This window comes from Hemitrygon akajei, chromosome 9 (genome assembly GCF_048418815.1).
Source record: "Hemitrygon akajei chromosome 9, sHemAka1.3, whole genome shotgun sequence".
Classification (NCBI taxonomy): Eukaryota; Metazoa; Chordata; class Chondrichthyes; order Myliobatiformes; family Dasyatidae; genus Hemitrygon; species Hemitrygon akajei.
This window is the reverse complement of record NC_133132.1, coordinates 51,608,886-51,623,919: the sequence shown is the minus strand read 5'-3', so window position 1 is coordinate 51,623,919 and position 15,034 is coordinate 51,608,886. Positions and strand designations below refer to the sequence as shown.

At 41.2% G+C, this 15,034-nt stretch overlaps 1 long non-coding RNA gene across 3 annotated transcripts in view; it reads left to right on the top strand.

The window, feature by feature from the left end:
• The window catches only part of LOC140733106 (uncharacterized), a 539,087-nt gene that overhangs the window by 363,756 nt on the left and 160,297 nt on the right, over positions 1 to 15,034 (top strand). For all 3 annotated transcript variants that reach the window (XR_012100227.1, XR_012100225.1, XR_012100226.1), the window contains one exon: positions 12,350 to 12,409. This is a non-coding gene — a long non-coding RNA (uncharacterized lncRNA). The remainder of the gene's footprint in view (positions 1 to 12,349; positions 12,410 to 15,034) is intronic.

Genomic DNA, 15,034 nt, shown 5'->3' with positions numbered 1-15,034 from the left:
CCTCTCTTAGATTTTTCCTTTCAGATTGTCCTTGATAAGAATATTTGACCAAATTAAAAGTTCTTCCTGATAATGGGGAATGAACTGATCTGTAAACGCAGGAGAGATGCCAAGACGAAAGGCAAGTTTGAATTGACAAAACACTGAAAACACCAACTTGAAGCTTTCCCTCATTGTTCAGGAATTTCCCCTAACAATTTTGCTTATCCCATTTATACCTCCTCTGGTCCAATTTGCTTGTCCCACTTTTACCATGTTTAATTATGTCTTGTTCAGTCACAAACCTTATTTTTTTCCCATTTTAATTCTATTTCTCATTCCTATTCTGACATGTCACTTCATTGCCTCCTCTATTGCCACGATGATGTTGGAGGAGCAACACTTCAGTTTCCTGCTGGGTAGCCTCAAACCTGACTATAAGGACATGATTTCTCTAACTTACGGTAATTTCTCCCAGCCCCCTTCTCCTTTCTGCATTCCCCATTCTGACTCCCCTTTTTACCCCTCTCTTCTCCTCACCTGCCCATCACCTCCCACTTTCCTTACCTTTCTCCCATGGTCCACTCTCCTCTTTTATCACATTCCTTATTCTCAGCCTCTTCCCCTTCCACCTATCACCTCCCAAGCTTCTCACTTCATCCTCCTTCCCTCACCCACCCAACTTCCTCCTCACCTGATTTCACCTATCACCTGCCAGCTTATACTCCTTCCCCTCCCTCACCTTCTTATTCTGGTTCCTTCATGTTTTGTTTTGTAACTTCAAAACATTAAGCTAATTCAAAGGAAGACACAGGAGTTCAAAATGTGTGAGTCAAACTTTATTCTGTACTTTAAGTGAGGTGCGCACGTGTCACAGGTAGCGTGATGATGTATGCAATTCATGTATTTATACATATAAATTGTAATGAATTATTTAAAGAACAAGAATACTTACTCAAATGGTTCAAATGGCTCTGTTTATTAGCAGAGAATGTATACAGTATATAACCTGAAAATTTTAGTCTTTGTGAACATCTGCGAAAAAACAGAACACCAAAAGACGAACAACAGAAAAAGATTAAAACCCCAAAGCCCCCTCTTCCCACCTCCCCTGCACAAGCAGCAGCGAAGCATCAACCTCCCCCTCACCCCAGCAAATAGCGTCAGTGCCACCACCCACCAAGCATCCAAAGAATATTGTTTGACTCAAGCAATATATTTACAATATTATTCAAATACTACTGAAATATGAAATACACACTTCCCCCTTCCTTTCTCATCCTGAGGGAGGTTCTCTGAAGCATCAACTGTTTATTCCCCTCCATAGATGCTGCCTGACTTGCTGAGTTACTCCAGCATTTTTTGTGTTGCTTTGAATTTCAGCAGCTGTAGAATCTCTTGCATTTAACCTTCTGTTCTCCACTTCCCCAATTTCTCAGAATCTTAAAATTACAGGTGCTGTCTGTCCTGCTAAGAATTTTCAGCGTTTATTCTCTTTTTAATTTAGGTAGTGATGCACAGTCCTGGTACATTTATTTTTCTCCATGCCTGGTAAAACACCACAACCTTGATTGAAACAGTTGAACATGATTGGAAAGTTGGGCCATTGCAGGTAGAGAAGTGAGAATGTGACGATAAGAATAAACATAAAGCCCTTGATCTGTCAAAAAGTACAGAGAGTGCTAGCTTTGAGTAAGCTATCAGCTCTGCTACGTTTGATGTGGTATGTTTATGTTATTGATTTTTTTTTTCAGCACATCAGCTGTCAGTCCCACAAATGTCACAACAAGTAGAAACTGCCTCTCACAGGTTTCGAGCTTGACTTCAGGCAAAACATCTTAGAACAGTGCTCAAGGTACAGCACAGAAGGAGGTCACTTGGTCTGTCATTTCTGTACATGTAATTTTTTTCCTGGTTCCTTATGGTTGTTATAACCAGGGCTGATAATAGGGACAAGCTCCCACTACCTATTAAATGCCCCCATTGGCGTGCACTTCAAATAGCCTCTGGCAACCAAGTCCAGCTCCTGACCATCATGTGTGGCTTAGCTCCTAAGCCGAGTGGAACAGTTTCTCTTGACAGGAGAAGGGGCGAAGGAGGGTTATCGTTGCCTTAAAACCAGTCACTTCAGGCAGATGGGGCTCATCAGCCATGGTTGGCAGCTCACCTAAGAAAAGGAAAATTCTGATCTCAAATCTCCACTGCCTTGCAGCTATACCCACTCATCTGGAAGGCTTCGGGAGAAAACCCTGAGGGACAGTTCCAGAGCTGGAGTCCCTAAGGCAGTCCTATGTTGAGTTCAGCATTGACTGGCAACTCCTGTAATGCTGCTGGTGCCAAACTGTATTCATCTCTGCTGTTCCTTTGGGCTCATCAGATGAGTAGAGGGGAGCTGTTTCCATGGGTAACAGCTTGCTCTCTATGTTGTACTGCCTAGGCTTGCATATCACATAGACAGCTAGGACACAATATCCATGGCTGATCCTGACTGACAGAGGCCACATCAATTACCCTCACATTTATGTTTTGCTTGAATACCTTTATTGAATTTTCTTCAGGAAGTGCATTCCAGATTACAAATAACTCGTAAAAAATAATCCTATGTTGCCTGTAACCCTAATTCTGTGAACTTTGGAGTATAACTCCACAAATACTGGAAATATTTTCTCATTCACTGCAATTCACAATTTTGAACAGCTCAGTCAAAGTTCATCTTCATATGTAACTGCATCAATTCCCGTCATTCCCTATACAATTGTAGTAAACCTCTCCAAGACCTTGATGTTCTTTCTTAAATATGGTGCCCAGAATTGAAGAGATTGTTCCCCAACTAAAGCCTAGGGAGTGTTTCATAAATATTTAAATGAATTCTTTATTCTTGTGAACAAATTTTCTATTAATAAATATGCACATGACTTGCATATGTCTGTTAATAGTCTTCTCTACTTATATATTTGCATTTCTTAATCATCCTGTTCCTGTAGCCCCTTCAGATATGCACAGTTTGGTTTATAATGTCTCTCCAGTTAATTAAATTGCACACCAAAGTGTGTGATTTTTAACCTCTAGGTTAAATTTCCGCTGCCTAATTTACCAATCACCTTGTTATTCCTCTTTGCTGTTCACATTATCAAATTTTGTAAAAGCCAAAAGACCTTCAACTTATCCCATCGTGTTGACTTATCTATATTATAAATAATAACGAGCCCCATACCATCCCGTATGAAATGCCAGTAGATATGGCACTGTCCAAGAAATAGCAATTCTCTAATATACTGTGTTTTCTCCAGTGCATGGATTTTAATGTTTCCCACATTGATATCTAAATACTCTGTCAAATTAGTTTGGAAGTCCATAAATACAACATCAACCCAACTACATTATTTCATTAACAAACTTGACCTAGCTTGCTCAAAGAAATACTTGCAGGCTTTCTTTTATTTACTTGTATCTCTCAAAAGTCAAAAAACTTTGTGCCGCCTTGTTGTCTCTAGTTCCCCCGCAAAGAATCGAGGTAAATTTCTATGTTCCATGTACCTTTATTATCAAAGTATGTGTGCAGTATACAACCCTAAGATTTATCCTCCCCACAGTCAAGCCAGAGAGCAAAGAAACACCATGGAACCTGTTCATAAAAAACATCAAACACCCAATGCAAAAAAAATAACAAATTGCACTAACGACAGAAAATGAATGAAAAGCACAAAATATAAAACATCAAACCACAAAGTCGTTGAAACAATCTAGGAATGTTCGGTTTAGTTCAGTTCAATTTAGCATTCTGGTGCTTGTTGGCCGTAAACCAATCAAAATTGCACAAAATAGCAATTAAAAAAAAGGAGTAGCCAGAGACCAGAAACCCATCATAACCTTAACTAGAGTGCAAAGCAGAAACTGTGTCAATTAAACCTTGGCCAAGGCCCAAGAGTATGCCACCATCGTCCAGCAACATAAAGCGAGAGGGACAGAGAGAGATCAGTCAAACACGGGCACCTTCGTCAGGCAGCAAGGGCGAAAAAGAGACTGGTCAAATGCAGGCATCTTCCTCCGGCAGCAGCAAGCAAGAGTGAGAGAGCAATTGGTCAAAAGTAGACACCTTCCTCCGTCAGCAGCAAGTGAGAGGGAGAGAGAGGCTGGGGGGGGGGGGGGGGTCAGATAATTAGCCTGAATGGTCAAACATAAAAGTAAAACAAGAATTGTACCACTGGCCCTCATACCTACCCTGGCTGACTCCCTTTCTCAGTGTTATCTTTCTGTACCAATCCCACATCCCTTGATTATCTTAATAGTTAAAAATCATTTGATCTCCATAGTACATATATAATCAAATGAGCCTTCAAAGCTCTCTTTGGCACATAATGTTGGAGATTACTAACCTCTGCGTGAAGAAACTACTTCATATTGGTTTTCATTTACTGAAGAAATTTCTTCTAACTTCTTCATTAAACAGCCATCTATCTCTTATTCTCAAACTGTATCTTCAGTTCTAAACTTACTTAGGGAACGCTTCTTCCCTGCAGCTGCCCTTTAACAATTATATTCATTTCATTAAGCTGACATCTCATTCTTATAAACTCAGAAGAATGTATCATTCCTGCCTTTAAAACAAATACACCATCAAATGACTCAATCTGCAGGACCTTTGCTCAATTCGCTTTGACATATTCAAGGCATATTCTTTCTTAGGTAGAGAGATTTGGCCTGTATTCTAAGTGAGGTATCACCTGGATCTCAGTACTTGGATCCCATTTTTGGAGCAAATATCTCTACTCTTATACTTAAACTCTTGGAATAAAGGGCCTTCCTTATTGATTGATGACTTCTTTTAAAATTAATTTTGTATGATATGCAGATACTAGCAAACCCAGCATTTATTTCTATACTCCTTTATCCTTGAGAAGGTGGTGTTGAGCAATGATTGAAGGATGCCTGTGTACAAATTATACGCACAAACTCAAGCAGGTGTCCAGCAATGCAACCATTTGGCTTGGTTGAGGAAGCTGAGATAAAAAATACTGAAAATCAAAACTGAAGATAGAAATCTGAAATTTGAGAGAAAAACAGAAAATGCTGCTTAAAGTCAACAAGTCAGGCAGCATCTCTGGAGGAAGCGACAGTCAACATTTCAGTTCTGCAACCCTTTGTCAGAACTGAGAATGAGAAAATTGCTGGAGGAACCCAGCAGGTCAGGCAGCCTCCAAGGAGGGGAATTATCAGTCAATGTCTCAGGCTGAGATTTTTCATTAGGACTTAGGGAAAAAGAGTCGATGAGCGGCAGAGATCATGGGATAGGGGTGGTATGGGCAGTAAAAGTGGGCTTTGTAGAACTCCCATTGGAGAGGCGATTGCAACCTCTTCAGCACTGGCATACCTCATGATGAAAAGTCTCAGCCCAAAATGTCAACTGTTAATTCCTTTCTTCAGATTGAACCTAAACCACTAAGTTCCTGTAACATTTTATGTGTGTTACTTAGGTTAAGAGGAATGTGTAGAGCAAAGAGATTAAGATGTGGTAGATATGACATACAAGAATATTAAGCTTCTTGATTTGTGTAGTGTGTTGTAAGGAAGACTTGAAGCTTTGATCAACCCTTTGTTTTCCATTCTGCTAATTTATACTGCTCTAGTATTGTTAATGAAGCATTAATGGACAACTCTATTAATTAAAACAGCAGATGTTATAGTTAGTAGCTACATTATATGGTTAATAGATTATCGGCTACATAGTTAATTGATTAATTATGCTGTTTAATTACTTTATGGGAGTCTTTTTCTTCACTGTTGTATAATTTTTATTATCTCCTGACTAAATCTATATGTCTGTGATGATGTGCAGTGGACCTGTACTTCACCAAACTTATGCACTTGACAATAAACATGCCTTGGTCAAGCCTGTGGTGCTAAAGACAAGGCTCTACAATGAATGGGAAATTGACTGACTGGCAGGTTTTCAGGTTAGCTGCTGTTGACAGTGCTGTTCCGCGTGAGTTGCCATTAGGACTGCAACTTTTTGCTTTATGCGTTAATATCTGGATGAACGAACTGACGGCACTTTGAGCAAATCTGCAGACAGCTGATTAAGTGGAGGGACAGATGGTGCCTCAGAGGGAGAGAATCCGAGGATGGACTTGGGCAGGTTGGGAGAGTGGGCAAAAAAAGTGACTGATGGAATATAGCATAGGGAAGTGTGGTGGTATGCACTTTGGTAGGAAGAATAAAGGCGCAGGCTACTTTTTACGTGGGGGAAAAAATCAGATAATGGAGGTGCAAAGGGACTTGGAAACCCACATTCAGGATTTCCTTAAAGTTACCTCGCAGGTTGAGTTGACAGTAAAGAAAGCAAGTAGTCAGCAGGGCTTTGCGAGGGGCACATCATGCCTCACGAGCCTGATTGAATTCTTTGAGAAAGTGACAAAGCACGTTGATGGAGGTAGAGTAGTGGATCCAGTGGACTTGGATTTTAATAAGGTGTTTGAAAAGATTCCCCATGGTAACTTCATTGAGAAAGTCAGGAGGCATGGATCCAGGCTGTGTGGATTCAAAATTTGCTTGCCCTCTGAAGGTGGTTGTAGATGCACCATATTCTGCCTAGAGGTTGGTGACCAGTGGTGTTCCACAGGGATCATTTCTGGGATCCCTACTCCTTATGATTCTTTAAATATATAAATGAATTGGATGAGGAACTGAAAGGGTGGATTAGTAAGTCTGCAGATGACATGAAGGTCGGTGGTGTTGTGGATAGTGTAGAACCGGGTTCCCAGCCTGGGTCCACAGACCCTTTGCTTAATGGTGTTGGTCCAGGGCATAAAAGAGGTTGGGAACCTTCTGTTGTCAGTAACAATGGGACATTAATAGGATGCAGAGCTGGGCTGAGAAGTGGCAGATGCAACTCAGCCTAGAAAGTGTGAAATGATTCACTTTGGAAGGTCAAATTTGAAGGCAGAATCCAGGGTTTACAGCAGGATTCTTAACAGTGTGGAGGAACGAGGGATTCTGGGGTCCACATTCATGGATCCCTCAAAGTTGCTGCACAAGGGCGGCATGTTAGCGTAGCGGTTTGCACAATGCTTTACCGTACAGGTGACCTGGTTTCAATTCCCACTGCTCCCTGTAAGGAGTTAATACGTTCCTGTCATGACAGCATGGGTTTCCTCCACAGTCCAAAGACTTACCGGTTGATAAGCTAATAGGTCACTGTAAATTTTCCCATGATTAGGCTCAGGTTAAATCAGGGGTTGCTGAACGGCATGGCTCACAGGGCCAGAAAGGCCTTTTCCGTGTTGTATCTCAATAAGTAAATAAAAAAGCTGATAGGTTTGTTGAGAAGGCAAATGATGCATTGGCCTTCACAATGTAATGTTGCAGCTCTATAAAACCCTATTAGAACACACTTGAAATACTGTGTTCATTTCTGGTGGTCTCATTATAGGAAGTATATGGAAGCTTTAAAGAAGGTGCAGAGAAGGTTTTAGAGACAATGCCTTATGAGGACAGGTTGACCAAGCTAAGGTCTTTCCCTTTGGAGCTAAGGGGGATGTGAGATGATGATAGAGGTATACAATATGATAAGAGACACAGGTTTTAATGGACTTCTCCCAAGGTATAAATGGCTAACACAAGGGGACATAATTTTAAAGTGATCGGAGGAAAGAATAGGGGGGGGGATGTCTGAGTTAAGCATTTTATATAGAGAGTGGTCAGTGCTTGGAGCACACTACTAGGGTTGGTGGTGGAGGCAGCTATGATACGTTAGGGACATCTAAAAAATCATTACCCATGTGATAGAATTTACTTATCTGATTGGTCTAATTCAGCTCCTGTACCTTGACTGCTAAGTCTGCCTGATCAGCATCATCGTTATAGTCCTGAAGGTGATAGATTATCAGAATGTACCAATTTCAGTTGACATTCCTGAGTCTAATCTTCCTCCTTGGACAGATGGGAGCCAGAAATGAATGGGTAGCAGTACTTGTTCTTGCTGAAATAATTGGGGGAGTGGGGAAAGTAATGGAAGCATTTAAGAAGGTACATGATGAAACGTAGCATAGTGGGAGCGCGTTCAAAGGAAACTGGAATAGAGACCATTGCAAAAGAAAAATCTAAGTCATCTAACTGAATTGGGAGCATTTAATAGGTAGTGGCAGCAATGTCAGAAGATACACAAGTCAGGGCAGTAAGATATGGAGAGCAAGCTGTTGCCCAAACAGCAGACTCCACCTCTCCACACAACTGATGAATCCAAAAGAACTGCTGAGACTGATATAGTTTCATACCAGCGGTGTTGCAGGAGTTGCCAGTCAGGGCTGAACTCAGCGATGGACTGCCTTAGGGACTCCAGCTCCAGAATTTTCATTGGATTTACTCCCAAAGCCTTCCCCTTGAGTGGGTACAGACGCAAAGCAGCAGAGGTTTGAGATCAGAGTTTTTCTTCTCCTGGGTGCACTGCCAACCTGGCTGACAAGCCCTATCTGCCCAGCGCAACTGGTGTTAGGGTGCCAGTGACCTGTCTTTGCTCCTTCTCCTGCCAGAAAAAATGATTCTGCTGGGCTTAGTAGCTAAGCTATTACGTGATGACCAGGCGCTGGACTTGGTTGTCAGACGCTTTTTGAGATGCATGCCATTGGGAGCATTTAGTAAGTAGTGGGAGTGTAATTGATGACACTGGTTGAAAATCATAATGTTTTATGTAATCTTGTATTAGTCCTCAAAACGTCAAACAATTTGACTGGAGTTCCCATTTGTTCAAAACAGGAAAGGAGCAGAGAGGAAATACAGATCTTGAGTCATGTTTCAAGCATCGAACAACTTGTTTTTGTTATATGATCTGCTTTTAAAAAATCATTTCCCTATTTGTAGTAACTCTGGGTCATATAATTTTAACATGCCATGAGGGTTTGGGAGTTTGCTCATAACACAGAGGTGCCTGAGTGACATCCATGAATTGCAGGTGCCTTTTTGCAAAAATAAAATCATTTGTGAAATACAAAAACATAATTCCAACATTGTTTATGTTCCATAATTACTTTTCTTTGGATACCGAAAAAGTAATGATGAGTAAGTGGCTGGTGATGTCAAACCTAATGCAACACTGATTTGATTTAGAGGCGCAATAAACATGGTCTTCCAGTTCAGGAATGAACTCTCACTCGTGCTGACACTCATGTTCCATCCCCCTCCCATCCCCTCTGCCCTCTACGTCCTTACCCCTGTCTACCCCATCCACCACCCTCTACCGCCCTCCTCCCTCCTCCACCCCCTTCCAACCCTCTCTACCTCACTCCACCTCCCTTCCAGTCCCTCCCTTTGTGTTTACAAGTTGGTGGGCTTTACAGAATTGTGCTGAGTCATTGAGTTATACAACATGGAACCAAGGCTTTCAATCCACTGTGTCTGTGCCAACCATCAAACTCCCTTTTACAATAATTCTACACCAATCCAATGTTGCAAAAACAAACTGCTAGAAGAACACAGCGGGTTGGCCAGAATCTGTGGAGGGGGGGCAAGAAATTGTTGGTCTTTTGGGTCAAGGCCCTGCATTCCTAACATTCCTTCGATTCTCCCAATTATCTACACACTAAGGGCAATTTACAGGGGCACAATTAACTTACCAGTGTGAACTGAGGGCAACACAGACCACACCCGAAGTCAGGATCAAATCCAGGCATTGGAGTTGTGGGGCAGCATCTCTACCTGCTGCACCCACCACTGTGCTTGACATGTAAAACCACAGGTGGACTTGAGGTGAACCACAGTGGTGCTTACAAGTAAAAGGCTTGTGACTGTTCCGCTGTTCTGTAGAGCCTATTGTGTGACCAGGAGGATAAAGCTTAAAAACCCAAGTCAGACTGTTGTAAGAGTGAGTGAAAGAGAGATGGGCTATGGTTAGGAGAGCCAGTTTTATTTTTAAAGAACAACACCTACAGAGACCATTCTTTGGGATGCTGTCATATCTGCTACACACTGTCAAGGCAAGTTCATGATGAAGGTTAAATTTTCTTTCCTCCATCATCCACAAGTAAGTGATGCCTCTGTAGTCTATAATGTCATCCGCAATCTCTTGTGTCTCTGCTGTCTCTGTTTTTGTCATCTACCTGCGCAATGCAGGTAGAGGGCAGTCCACCCCGAGTTCAGAATTGGTCAAAGCAGCCATTGAGGTCTTTGTAAGATGGCCTGCTTCCCTGTGGTGAATGATTTACCGTGCCTCCTGCCTGTGTTAAGGACTCAACTCAGTGACAAGGGACTTTCCTCTGAACCTTTCGGATTCACTCCATTTACACCTAAATTATGTGCAGCACCCAGAAAGTACTCAATCCAGACCCGGATTACTCAATACAATACTCAAAGCACCCAGTCTAATGGGGAACAAGTGGTACAGCCAAGGTTGCAAAAGTGAAGTCAACTGATGGGAGAAAACTTTCCTGTCTTATTTGACAACTCCAGTACTTTTACTGTGAAGTAAGGGAGCGAGCAAGAACTGCATAGTGGCATCACCCACAGCTTAAAAATCAGAAAGGTTGTAGGATGAGGAGCAAATATGGGTGTAAGAAGGTGATTTGGAAGTAAGCACCACCACCACTGCAGAATAGGAATTCCTTGGCACCGAGCCACTGAGCTGAGGGTCACGAGATTGAACCCACCACTATTTACATTGGCAGTCAGTTGAGCCCACCATATTGCGGACCAGTGGGGAATCATTGCAGGAGTCACCTTCTCCTGGGAGTGAGAAGGATGGGTGTCTATGTTTTGCACATAGCTGACTGTGTGTGCAAGTGGTCCAGTGCGTGTTTCAGGCTTTGAGTAGATATGACCTTGGTGGAGTTAGATTGAGGTTGGCCATGATCAATGGAGTTTGTTGCTTGGTCAGTGATGGCTGTGAGGCATAGAGTGGTGTTTGAGGTTGGACAGCAGGTTCTTGGGCAATGGGACTCAGTAATTTCTGCACTGATAACCTTGCCACCAATGTATTTCTGATACTGCATTGATGACCTTGCATCTTGCACTTGGCATTGACTTTGAGTTCCATTCTACCTTGTCAACCAAGTACTTGAGAGGCATGTCTGAAAATTAAGGATTTCATGCAATAATTTGTAGTCATCCACCCAACCTTTGGATGGGATGACTTTCACCATCTGTCACATGTTAAGCAGATGGCCTTTCAGTGATGTTAGCGTGGCTTTAGTCAGTGCTGGCCACTCATGAAATTGAAAATGTGTTCATGCAGTGAGCAGCATGGTCAGTGCTGGCTGTACATCACTATCACAATAATGAGGCGAGAACATGAACTGTAAGGGCACTAGTCAACAGACACAGGCCAGCCATGTAACTTGACCCATTTTGTAGGGCTATCTAGTTTCTGCTTGGCCTTTACCTTATTTTGAGGCTACCATTTATGGTTCACCCATCATCATTCTGAGGAGCTGCTGATGAGTCTTTTTAAAATTAGTCTTTGAGTTGAGATTGTTTGCTTCTTCGCAGTTCTAAATCTATGATGTTCTCCATAATATGAACTCTGCTTCTGAGGTTTGTTGCCATTGACCTTACTGAGATCCACATGCAGGCATTACTACTCACTTAATACAACAAAGAACAAGTATCATCTCTGCAAATCCCAGTGGCTCTCTAGGTCACTTCAGATACTATTTAAGATTCAACTGCATTGTTGAATTTAGAACTGTGGTACAATTCTTGCATCTTACAGAAAATAAATACTTAAAGGAGAATTTTGTCACTGTGTACAAAATTAAACACTTCTGAAATATTGCCCTCTCTGTACTTAAAAAGACAAAGTTTAAATCAATTAACATTTAGAATTAAACATCCCTTTCTGTTATCAATCTATGTATCTCCTTTTCCAAATCAGGTACCATAGATAACTAATGCTATGAGATTTGTTCGAGAAGAAGGAATAAGGGGGGGATCTCATTGAAACCTTTCGGATATTGAAAGGCCTAGGTAGAGCGGATGTCGAGAGGATGTTCTCCATAGTGGACGAGTCTAGGATCAGCGGGCACAGCCTCAGAATGCAAGGATGTCAATTTAGAACAGAAGTGAGGAAGAATTTTTAGCCAAAGTGTGGTGAATCTGTGGGATTCATTGCCACAGATTTCTGTGGAGGCCAAGTCATTGGGTATATTTAAAGCATAGTTTGATAGGTTCTTAATTAGTAAGGGTGTCAAAAGTTACAGGGAGAAATCAGGACAATGGAGTTGAGAGGGATAATAATTAAGCAATGATAGAATGGTGGAGCAGATTCAATTGGCTGAAAGGCTAATTTGCTTCTGTGTCTTATGCTATTATGCACAGAAAGAGGAAATAAGGTCTTCTGTCAGGTGTTCCACACTGACATCATAATTTCAATTTGTTTTTACAGATTCGGCCAAAGATATGCCAAGTGGGCCTGGAATCAAGATTGTGAAGTTAAAGTTCTAAGGTGAGGAGAATGATTGTTAATGCTGCCCAAAGATTGTTGCAATGGTATTCATACTTTAGAGGTTTATTCCATGAATGCCTAATAAAACAACATAGGAAAATGTTCAGAAAGTGTATATTTAGAGTTTGTCATTGAAGTACACTGTTTTCCAGTTATTTTGTATTTTACTTCATATATGCTAAATTTCATTTTATTTAAAAAGAATTGTAAAGCTTTAAGAGAAAATCAGTTTGAGTATGTGGTTGATTTGTGATGTAAATGTGACTTGCTGCCTGACCTGTAGATTGGTAATTCATAATCTGGAGAGTGCAGTTGAAGTGTGTTGTGTAGCATTGGATCTGAATATAGGGACTCTGGCTTAGATATGGTTGTACAGTTTGAATCTGAACACTCCGACAGCAGTGTTGTATTTTATCTAGAAACTGTTTTTTGTAAACTACAGTACTCAGTTTTTTACTTTCCAAGCATTGATGTTGATGTTGTTTTGTTTATGAAGGGTTGTTAATGTTTATCAAGGTCATATATTGTCAGTAGTGACATTCAAAGGAATTGCAAAAATATTGAAATAAGTAATTTTAGAAGAGTTTATTGTTAAGCTTTTCTTTAAAAAAAACATAATCCCCTTTGCCAACAGATTTAAGTGGCATCAAGTTATTTTGATCAAATTGATTACTTAAAAAATGAAATTGCTTGAAATACTCAGCAAGACAAGCAGCAACTGTGGAGAGAGAAATGAAATTAATGTTTCAAGTCATTGATCTTTAATCAAAGCTAAAAAAAGATTCAATAGTTAACAGATTTAAGGTGGTACAAAGCAAGAAATGTGGTGAAGCAGAAGGTAGATCAGAACAGGTGATTTAACAAAGAAAAGAATAAAGGACAAAAGAGTAATCATAAACAACGAATAAAGAAGCAAGAGATGGGTGTTGAAGGCACTGAATGGGAATCACAAAGCTGTTACCAACTCACATCTCCTTTGGATCTCCTTTGGATTAGGTAGCTCTGGAGGTCTCCTTCATTTCCAGTTAATATATGGTCTTTCTTTTGAAAACAAGTTAAGACAGTATACTGTATTAGAACATGGTAGTGGTTATGGAGGTATTTAAAGCTCTTCATCTAGTGTCTTCTCACTGTTGTGTATCCTTCATAAGCCCTTGTCTTCCTTGGCTCTGAGAGAGATTGTCCCTTGGGTATTTGGGCTGTGGATAGTCTTGATATTTCTGAAGAATTTGACCCTATCTACCTGTGACACCACTTTCAAGAAGTTATGGATCCGTATTCCCAGATCCCTATCTACAGCACTCCTCAGTTCTCTTTTGTGCATGATGTAAGACCTGTCCTGATTGGTCCTCACACTTGTCTGCGTTTAATTACATCTGTCACTTTGCAGCCCATTTTTCCAACTGGTCGAGATTCTGCTCACAGTTCCACCACAGCCCCCAGTCTTGGTGTCATCCGCACATTTGCTCATCCAGTTTACTGAATAAACAACCAGATCACTGATATAGATGACAAACAATAATGGACCAAGCACCAATCCCTGTGGCACACCACCAGTCACAGGCCTCCAAGTCAGAGAAGCAACCATATTCTCTGGCATCTTCCGCAAAGCCAGTATCAAATCCAATTTATCACCTCATCTTGAATGCCAATCGTCTGAACCTTCTTGACCAATATCCCATGTGAGACTTTGTCAAATGCCTTGCTAAAGTCCTTGTAGATAACATTCACCACCTTGCCTTCATCAGCTATCAACTGTATAAGACAGGTTAGACATGACCAAAGCCATGTTGCTGATCCCAAATCAGTCCCTGTCTGATGAAATACTTATATATCCAGGTCCTTAGAGTAACTTTTCCATTATTGGTGTCAGGCTCATCGGTTTATAATTTTCTGGCTTATTCTTAGAGCCTTTCTTAAACAACAGAGCAACATTAGCTATCCTGTGGCACCTCACCTGTGGCTAAAAGTGTTTTAACATATTGTAAGGCCCTGGGGATTTGTCCACCCTAATTTGCCTCAAGGCAGCAAACACTTTCACCTCTGTAACCTGTATAGGGACCAGGACCTCGCTGCTGCTTTGCCTCATTTCTATAGACTCTGTCTCCGTTTCCCGAGTAAATAAAGGCTCAAAAATTCTGTTTAAGATCTCCCCCCATGTGTTTTAGCTTCACACATAGATCACTACTAGAGGACCAATTTTGTTCCTTGCAAACCTTTTGCTCTTAACATATCTGTAAAAGCCCTTAGGATTCTCCTTCACGTTTTCTGCTAGGGCAATCACATGCCTTCGTGACCTCGTGACTTCGCAATCTCATGACCTCGTGATTTCATTCTGAATTGTTTCTTACATTCCTTGTACTCCTCAAGTATCTGATTTGTTTCTGCCTGCCTAATCCTGCTACGCAACTCTTCCTTTTCCCTAACCAGGGCTTCAATATCTCTCCAAAACCAAGGTTACTTGAACCTGCTGTGCCTTTTATTCTGACAGGAACATACAAACTCTGTACTAGCAGAATTTCATTTTTGAAAGCCTCCCACTTACCAAGTACACCTTTTCCAGTAACAACTTGACCCAATCCACACTTGCTGGTTCCTTTCTGAAACCATCACAATTGGCCTCTC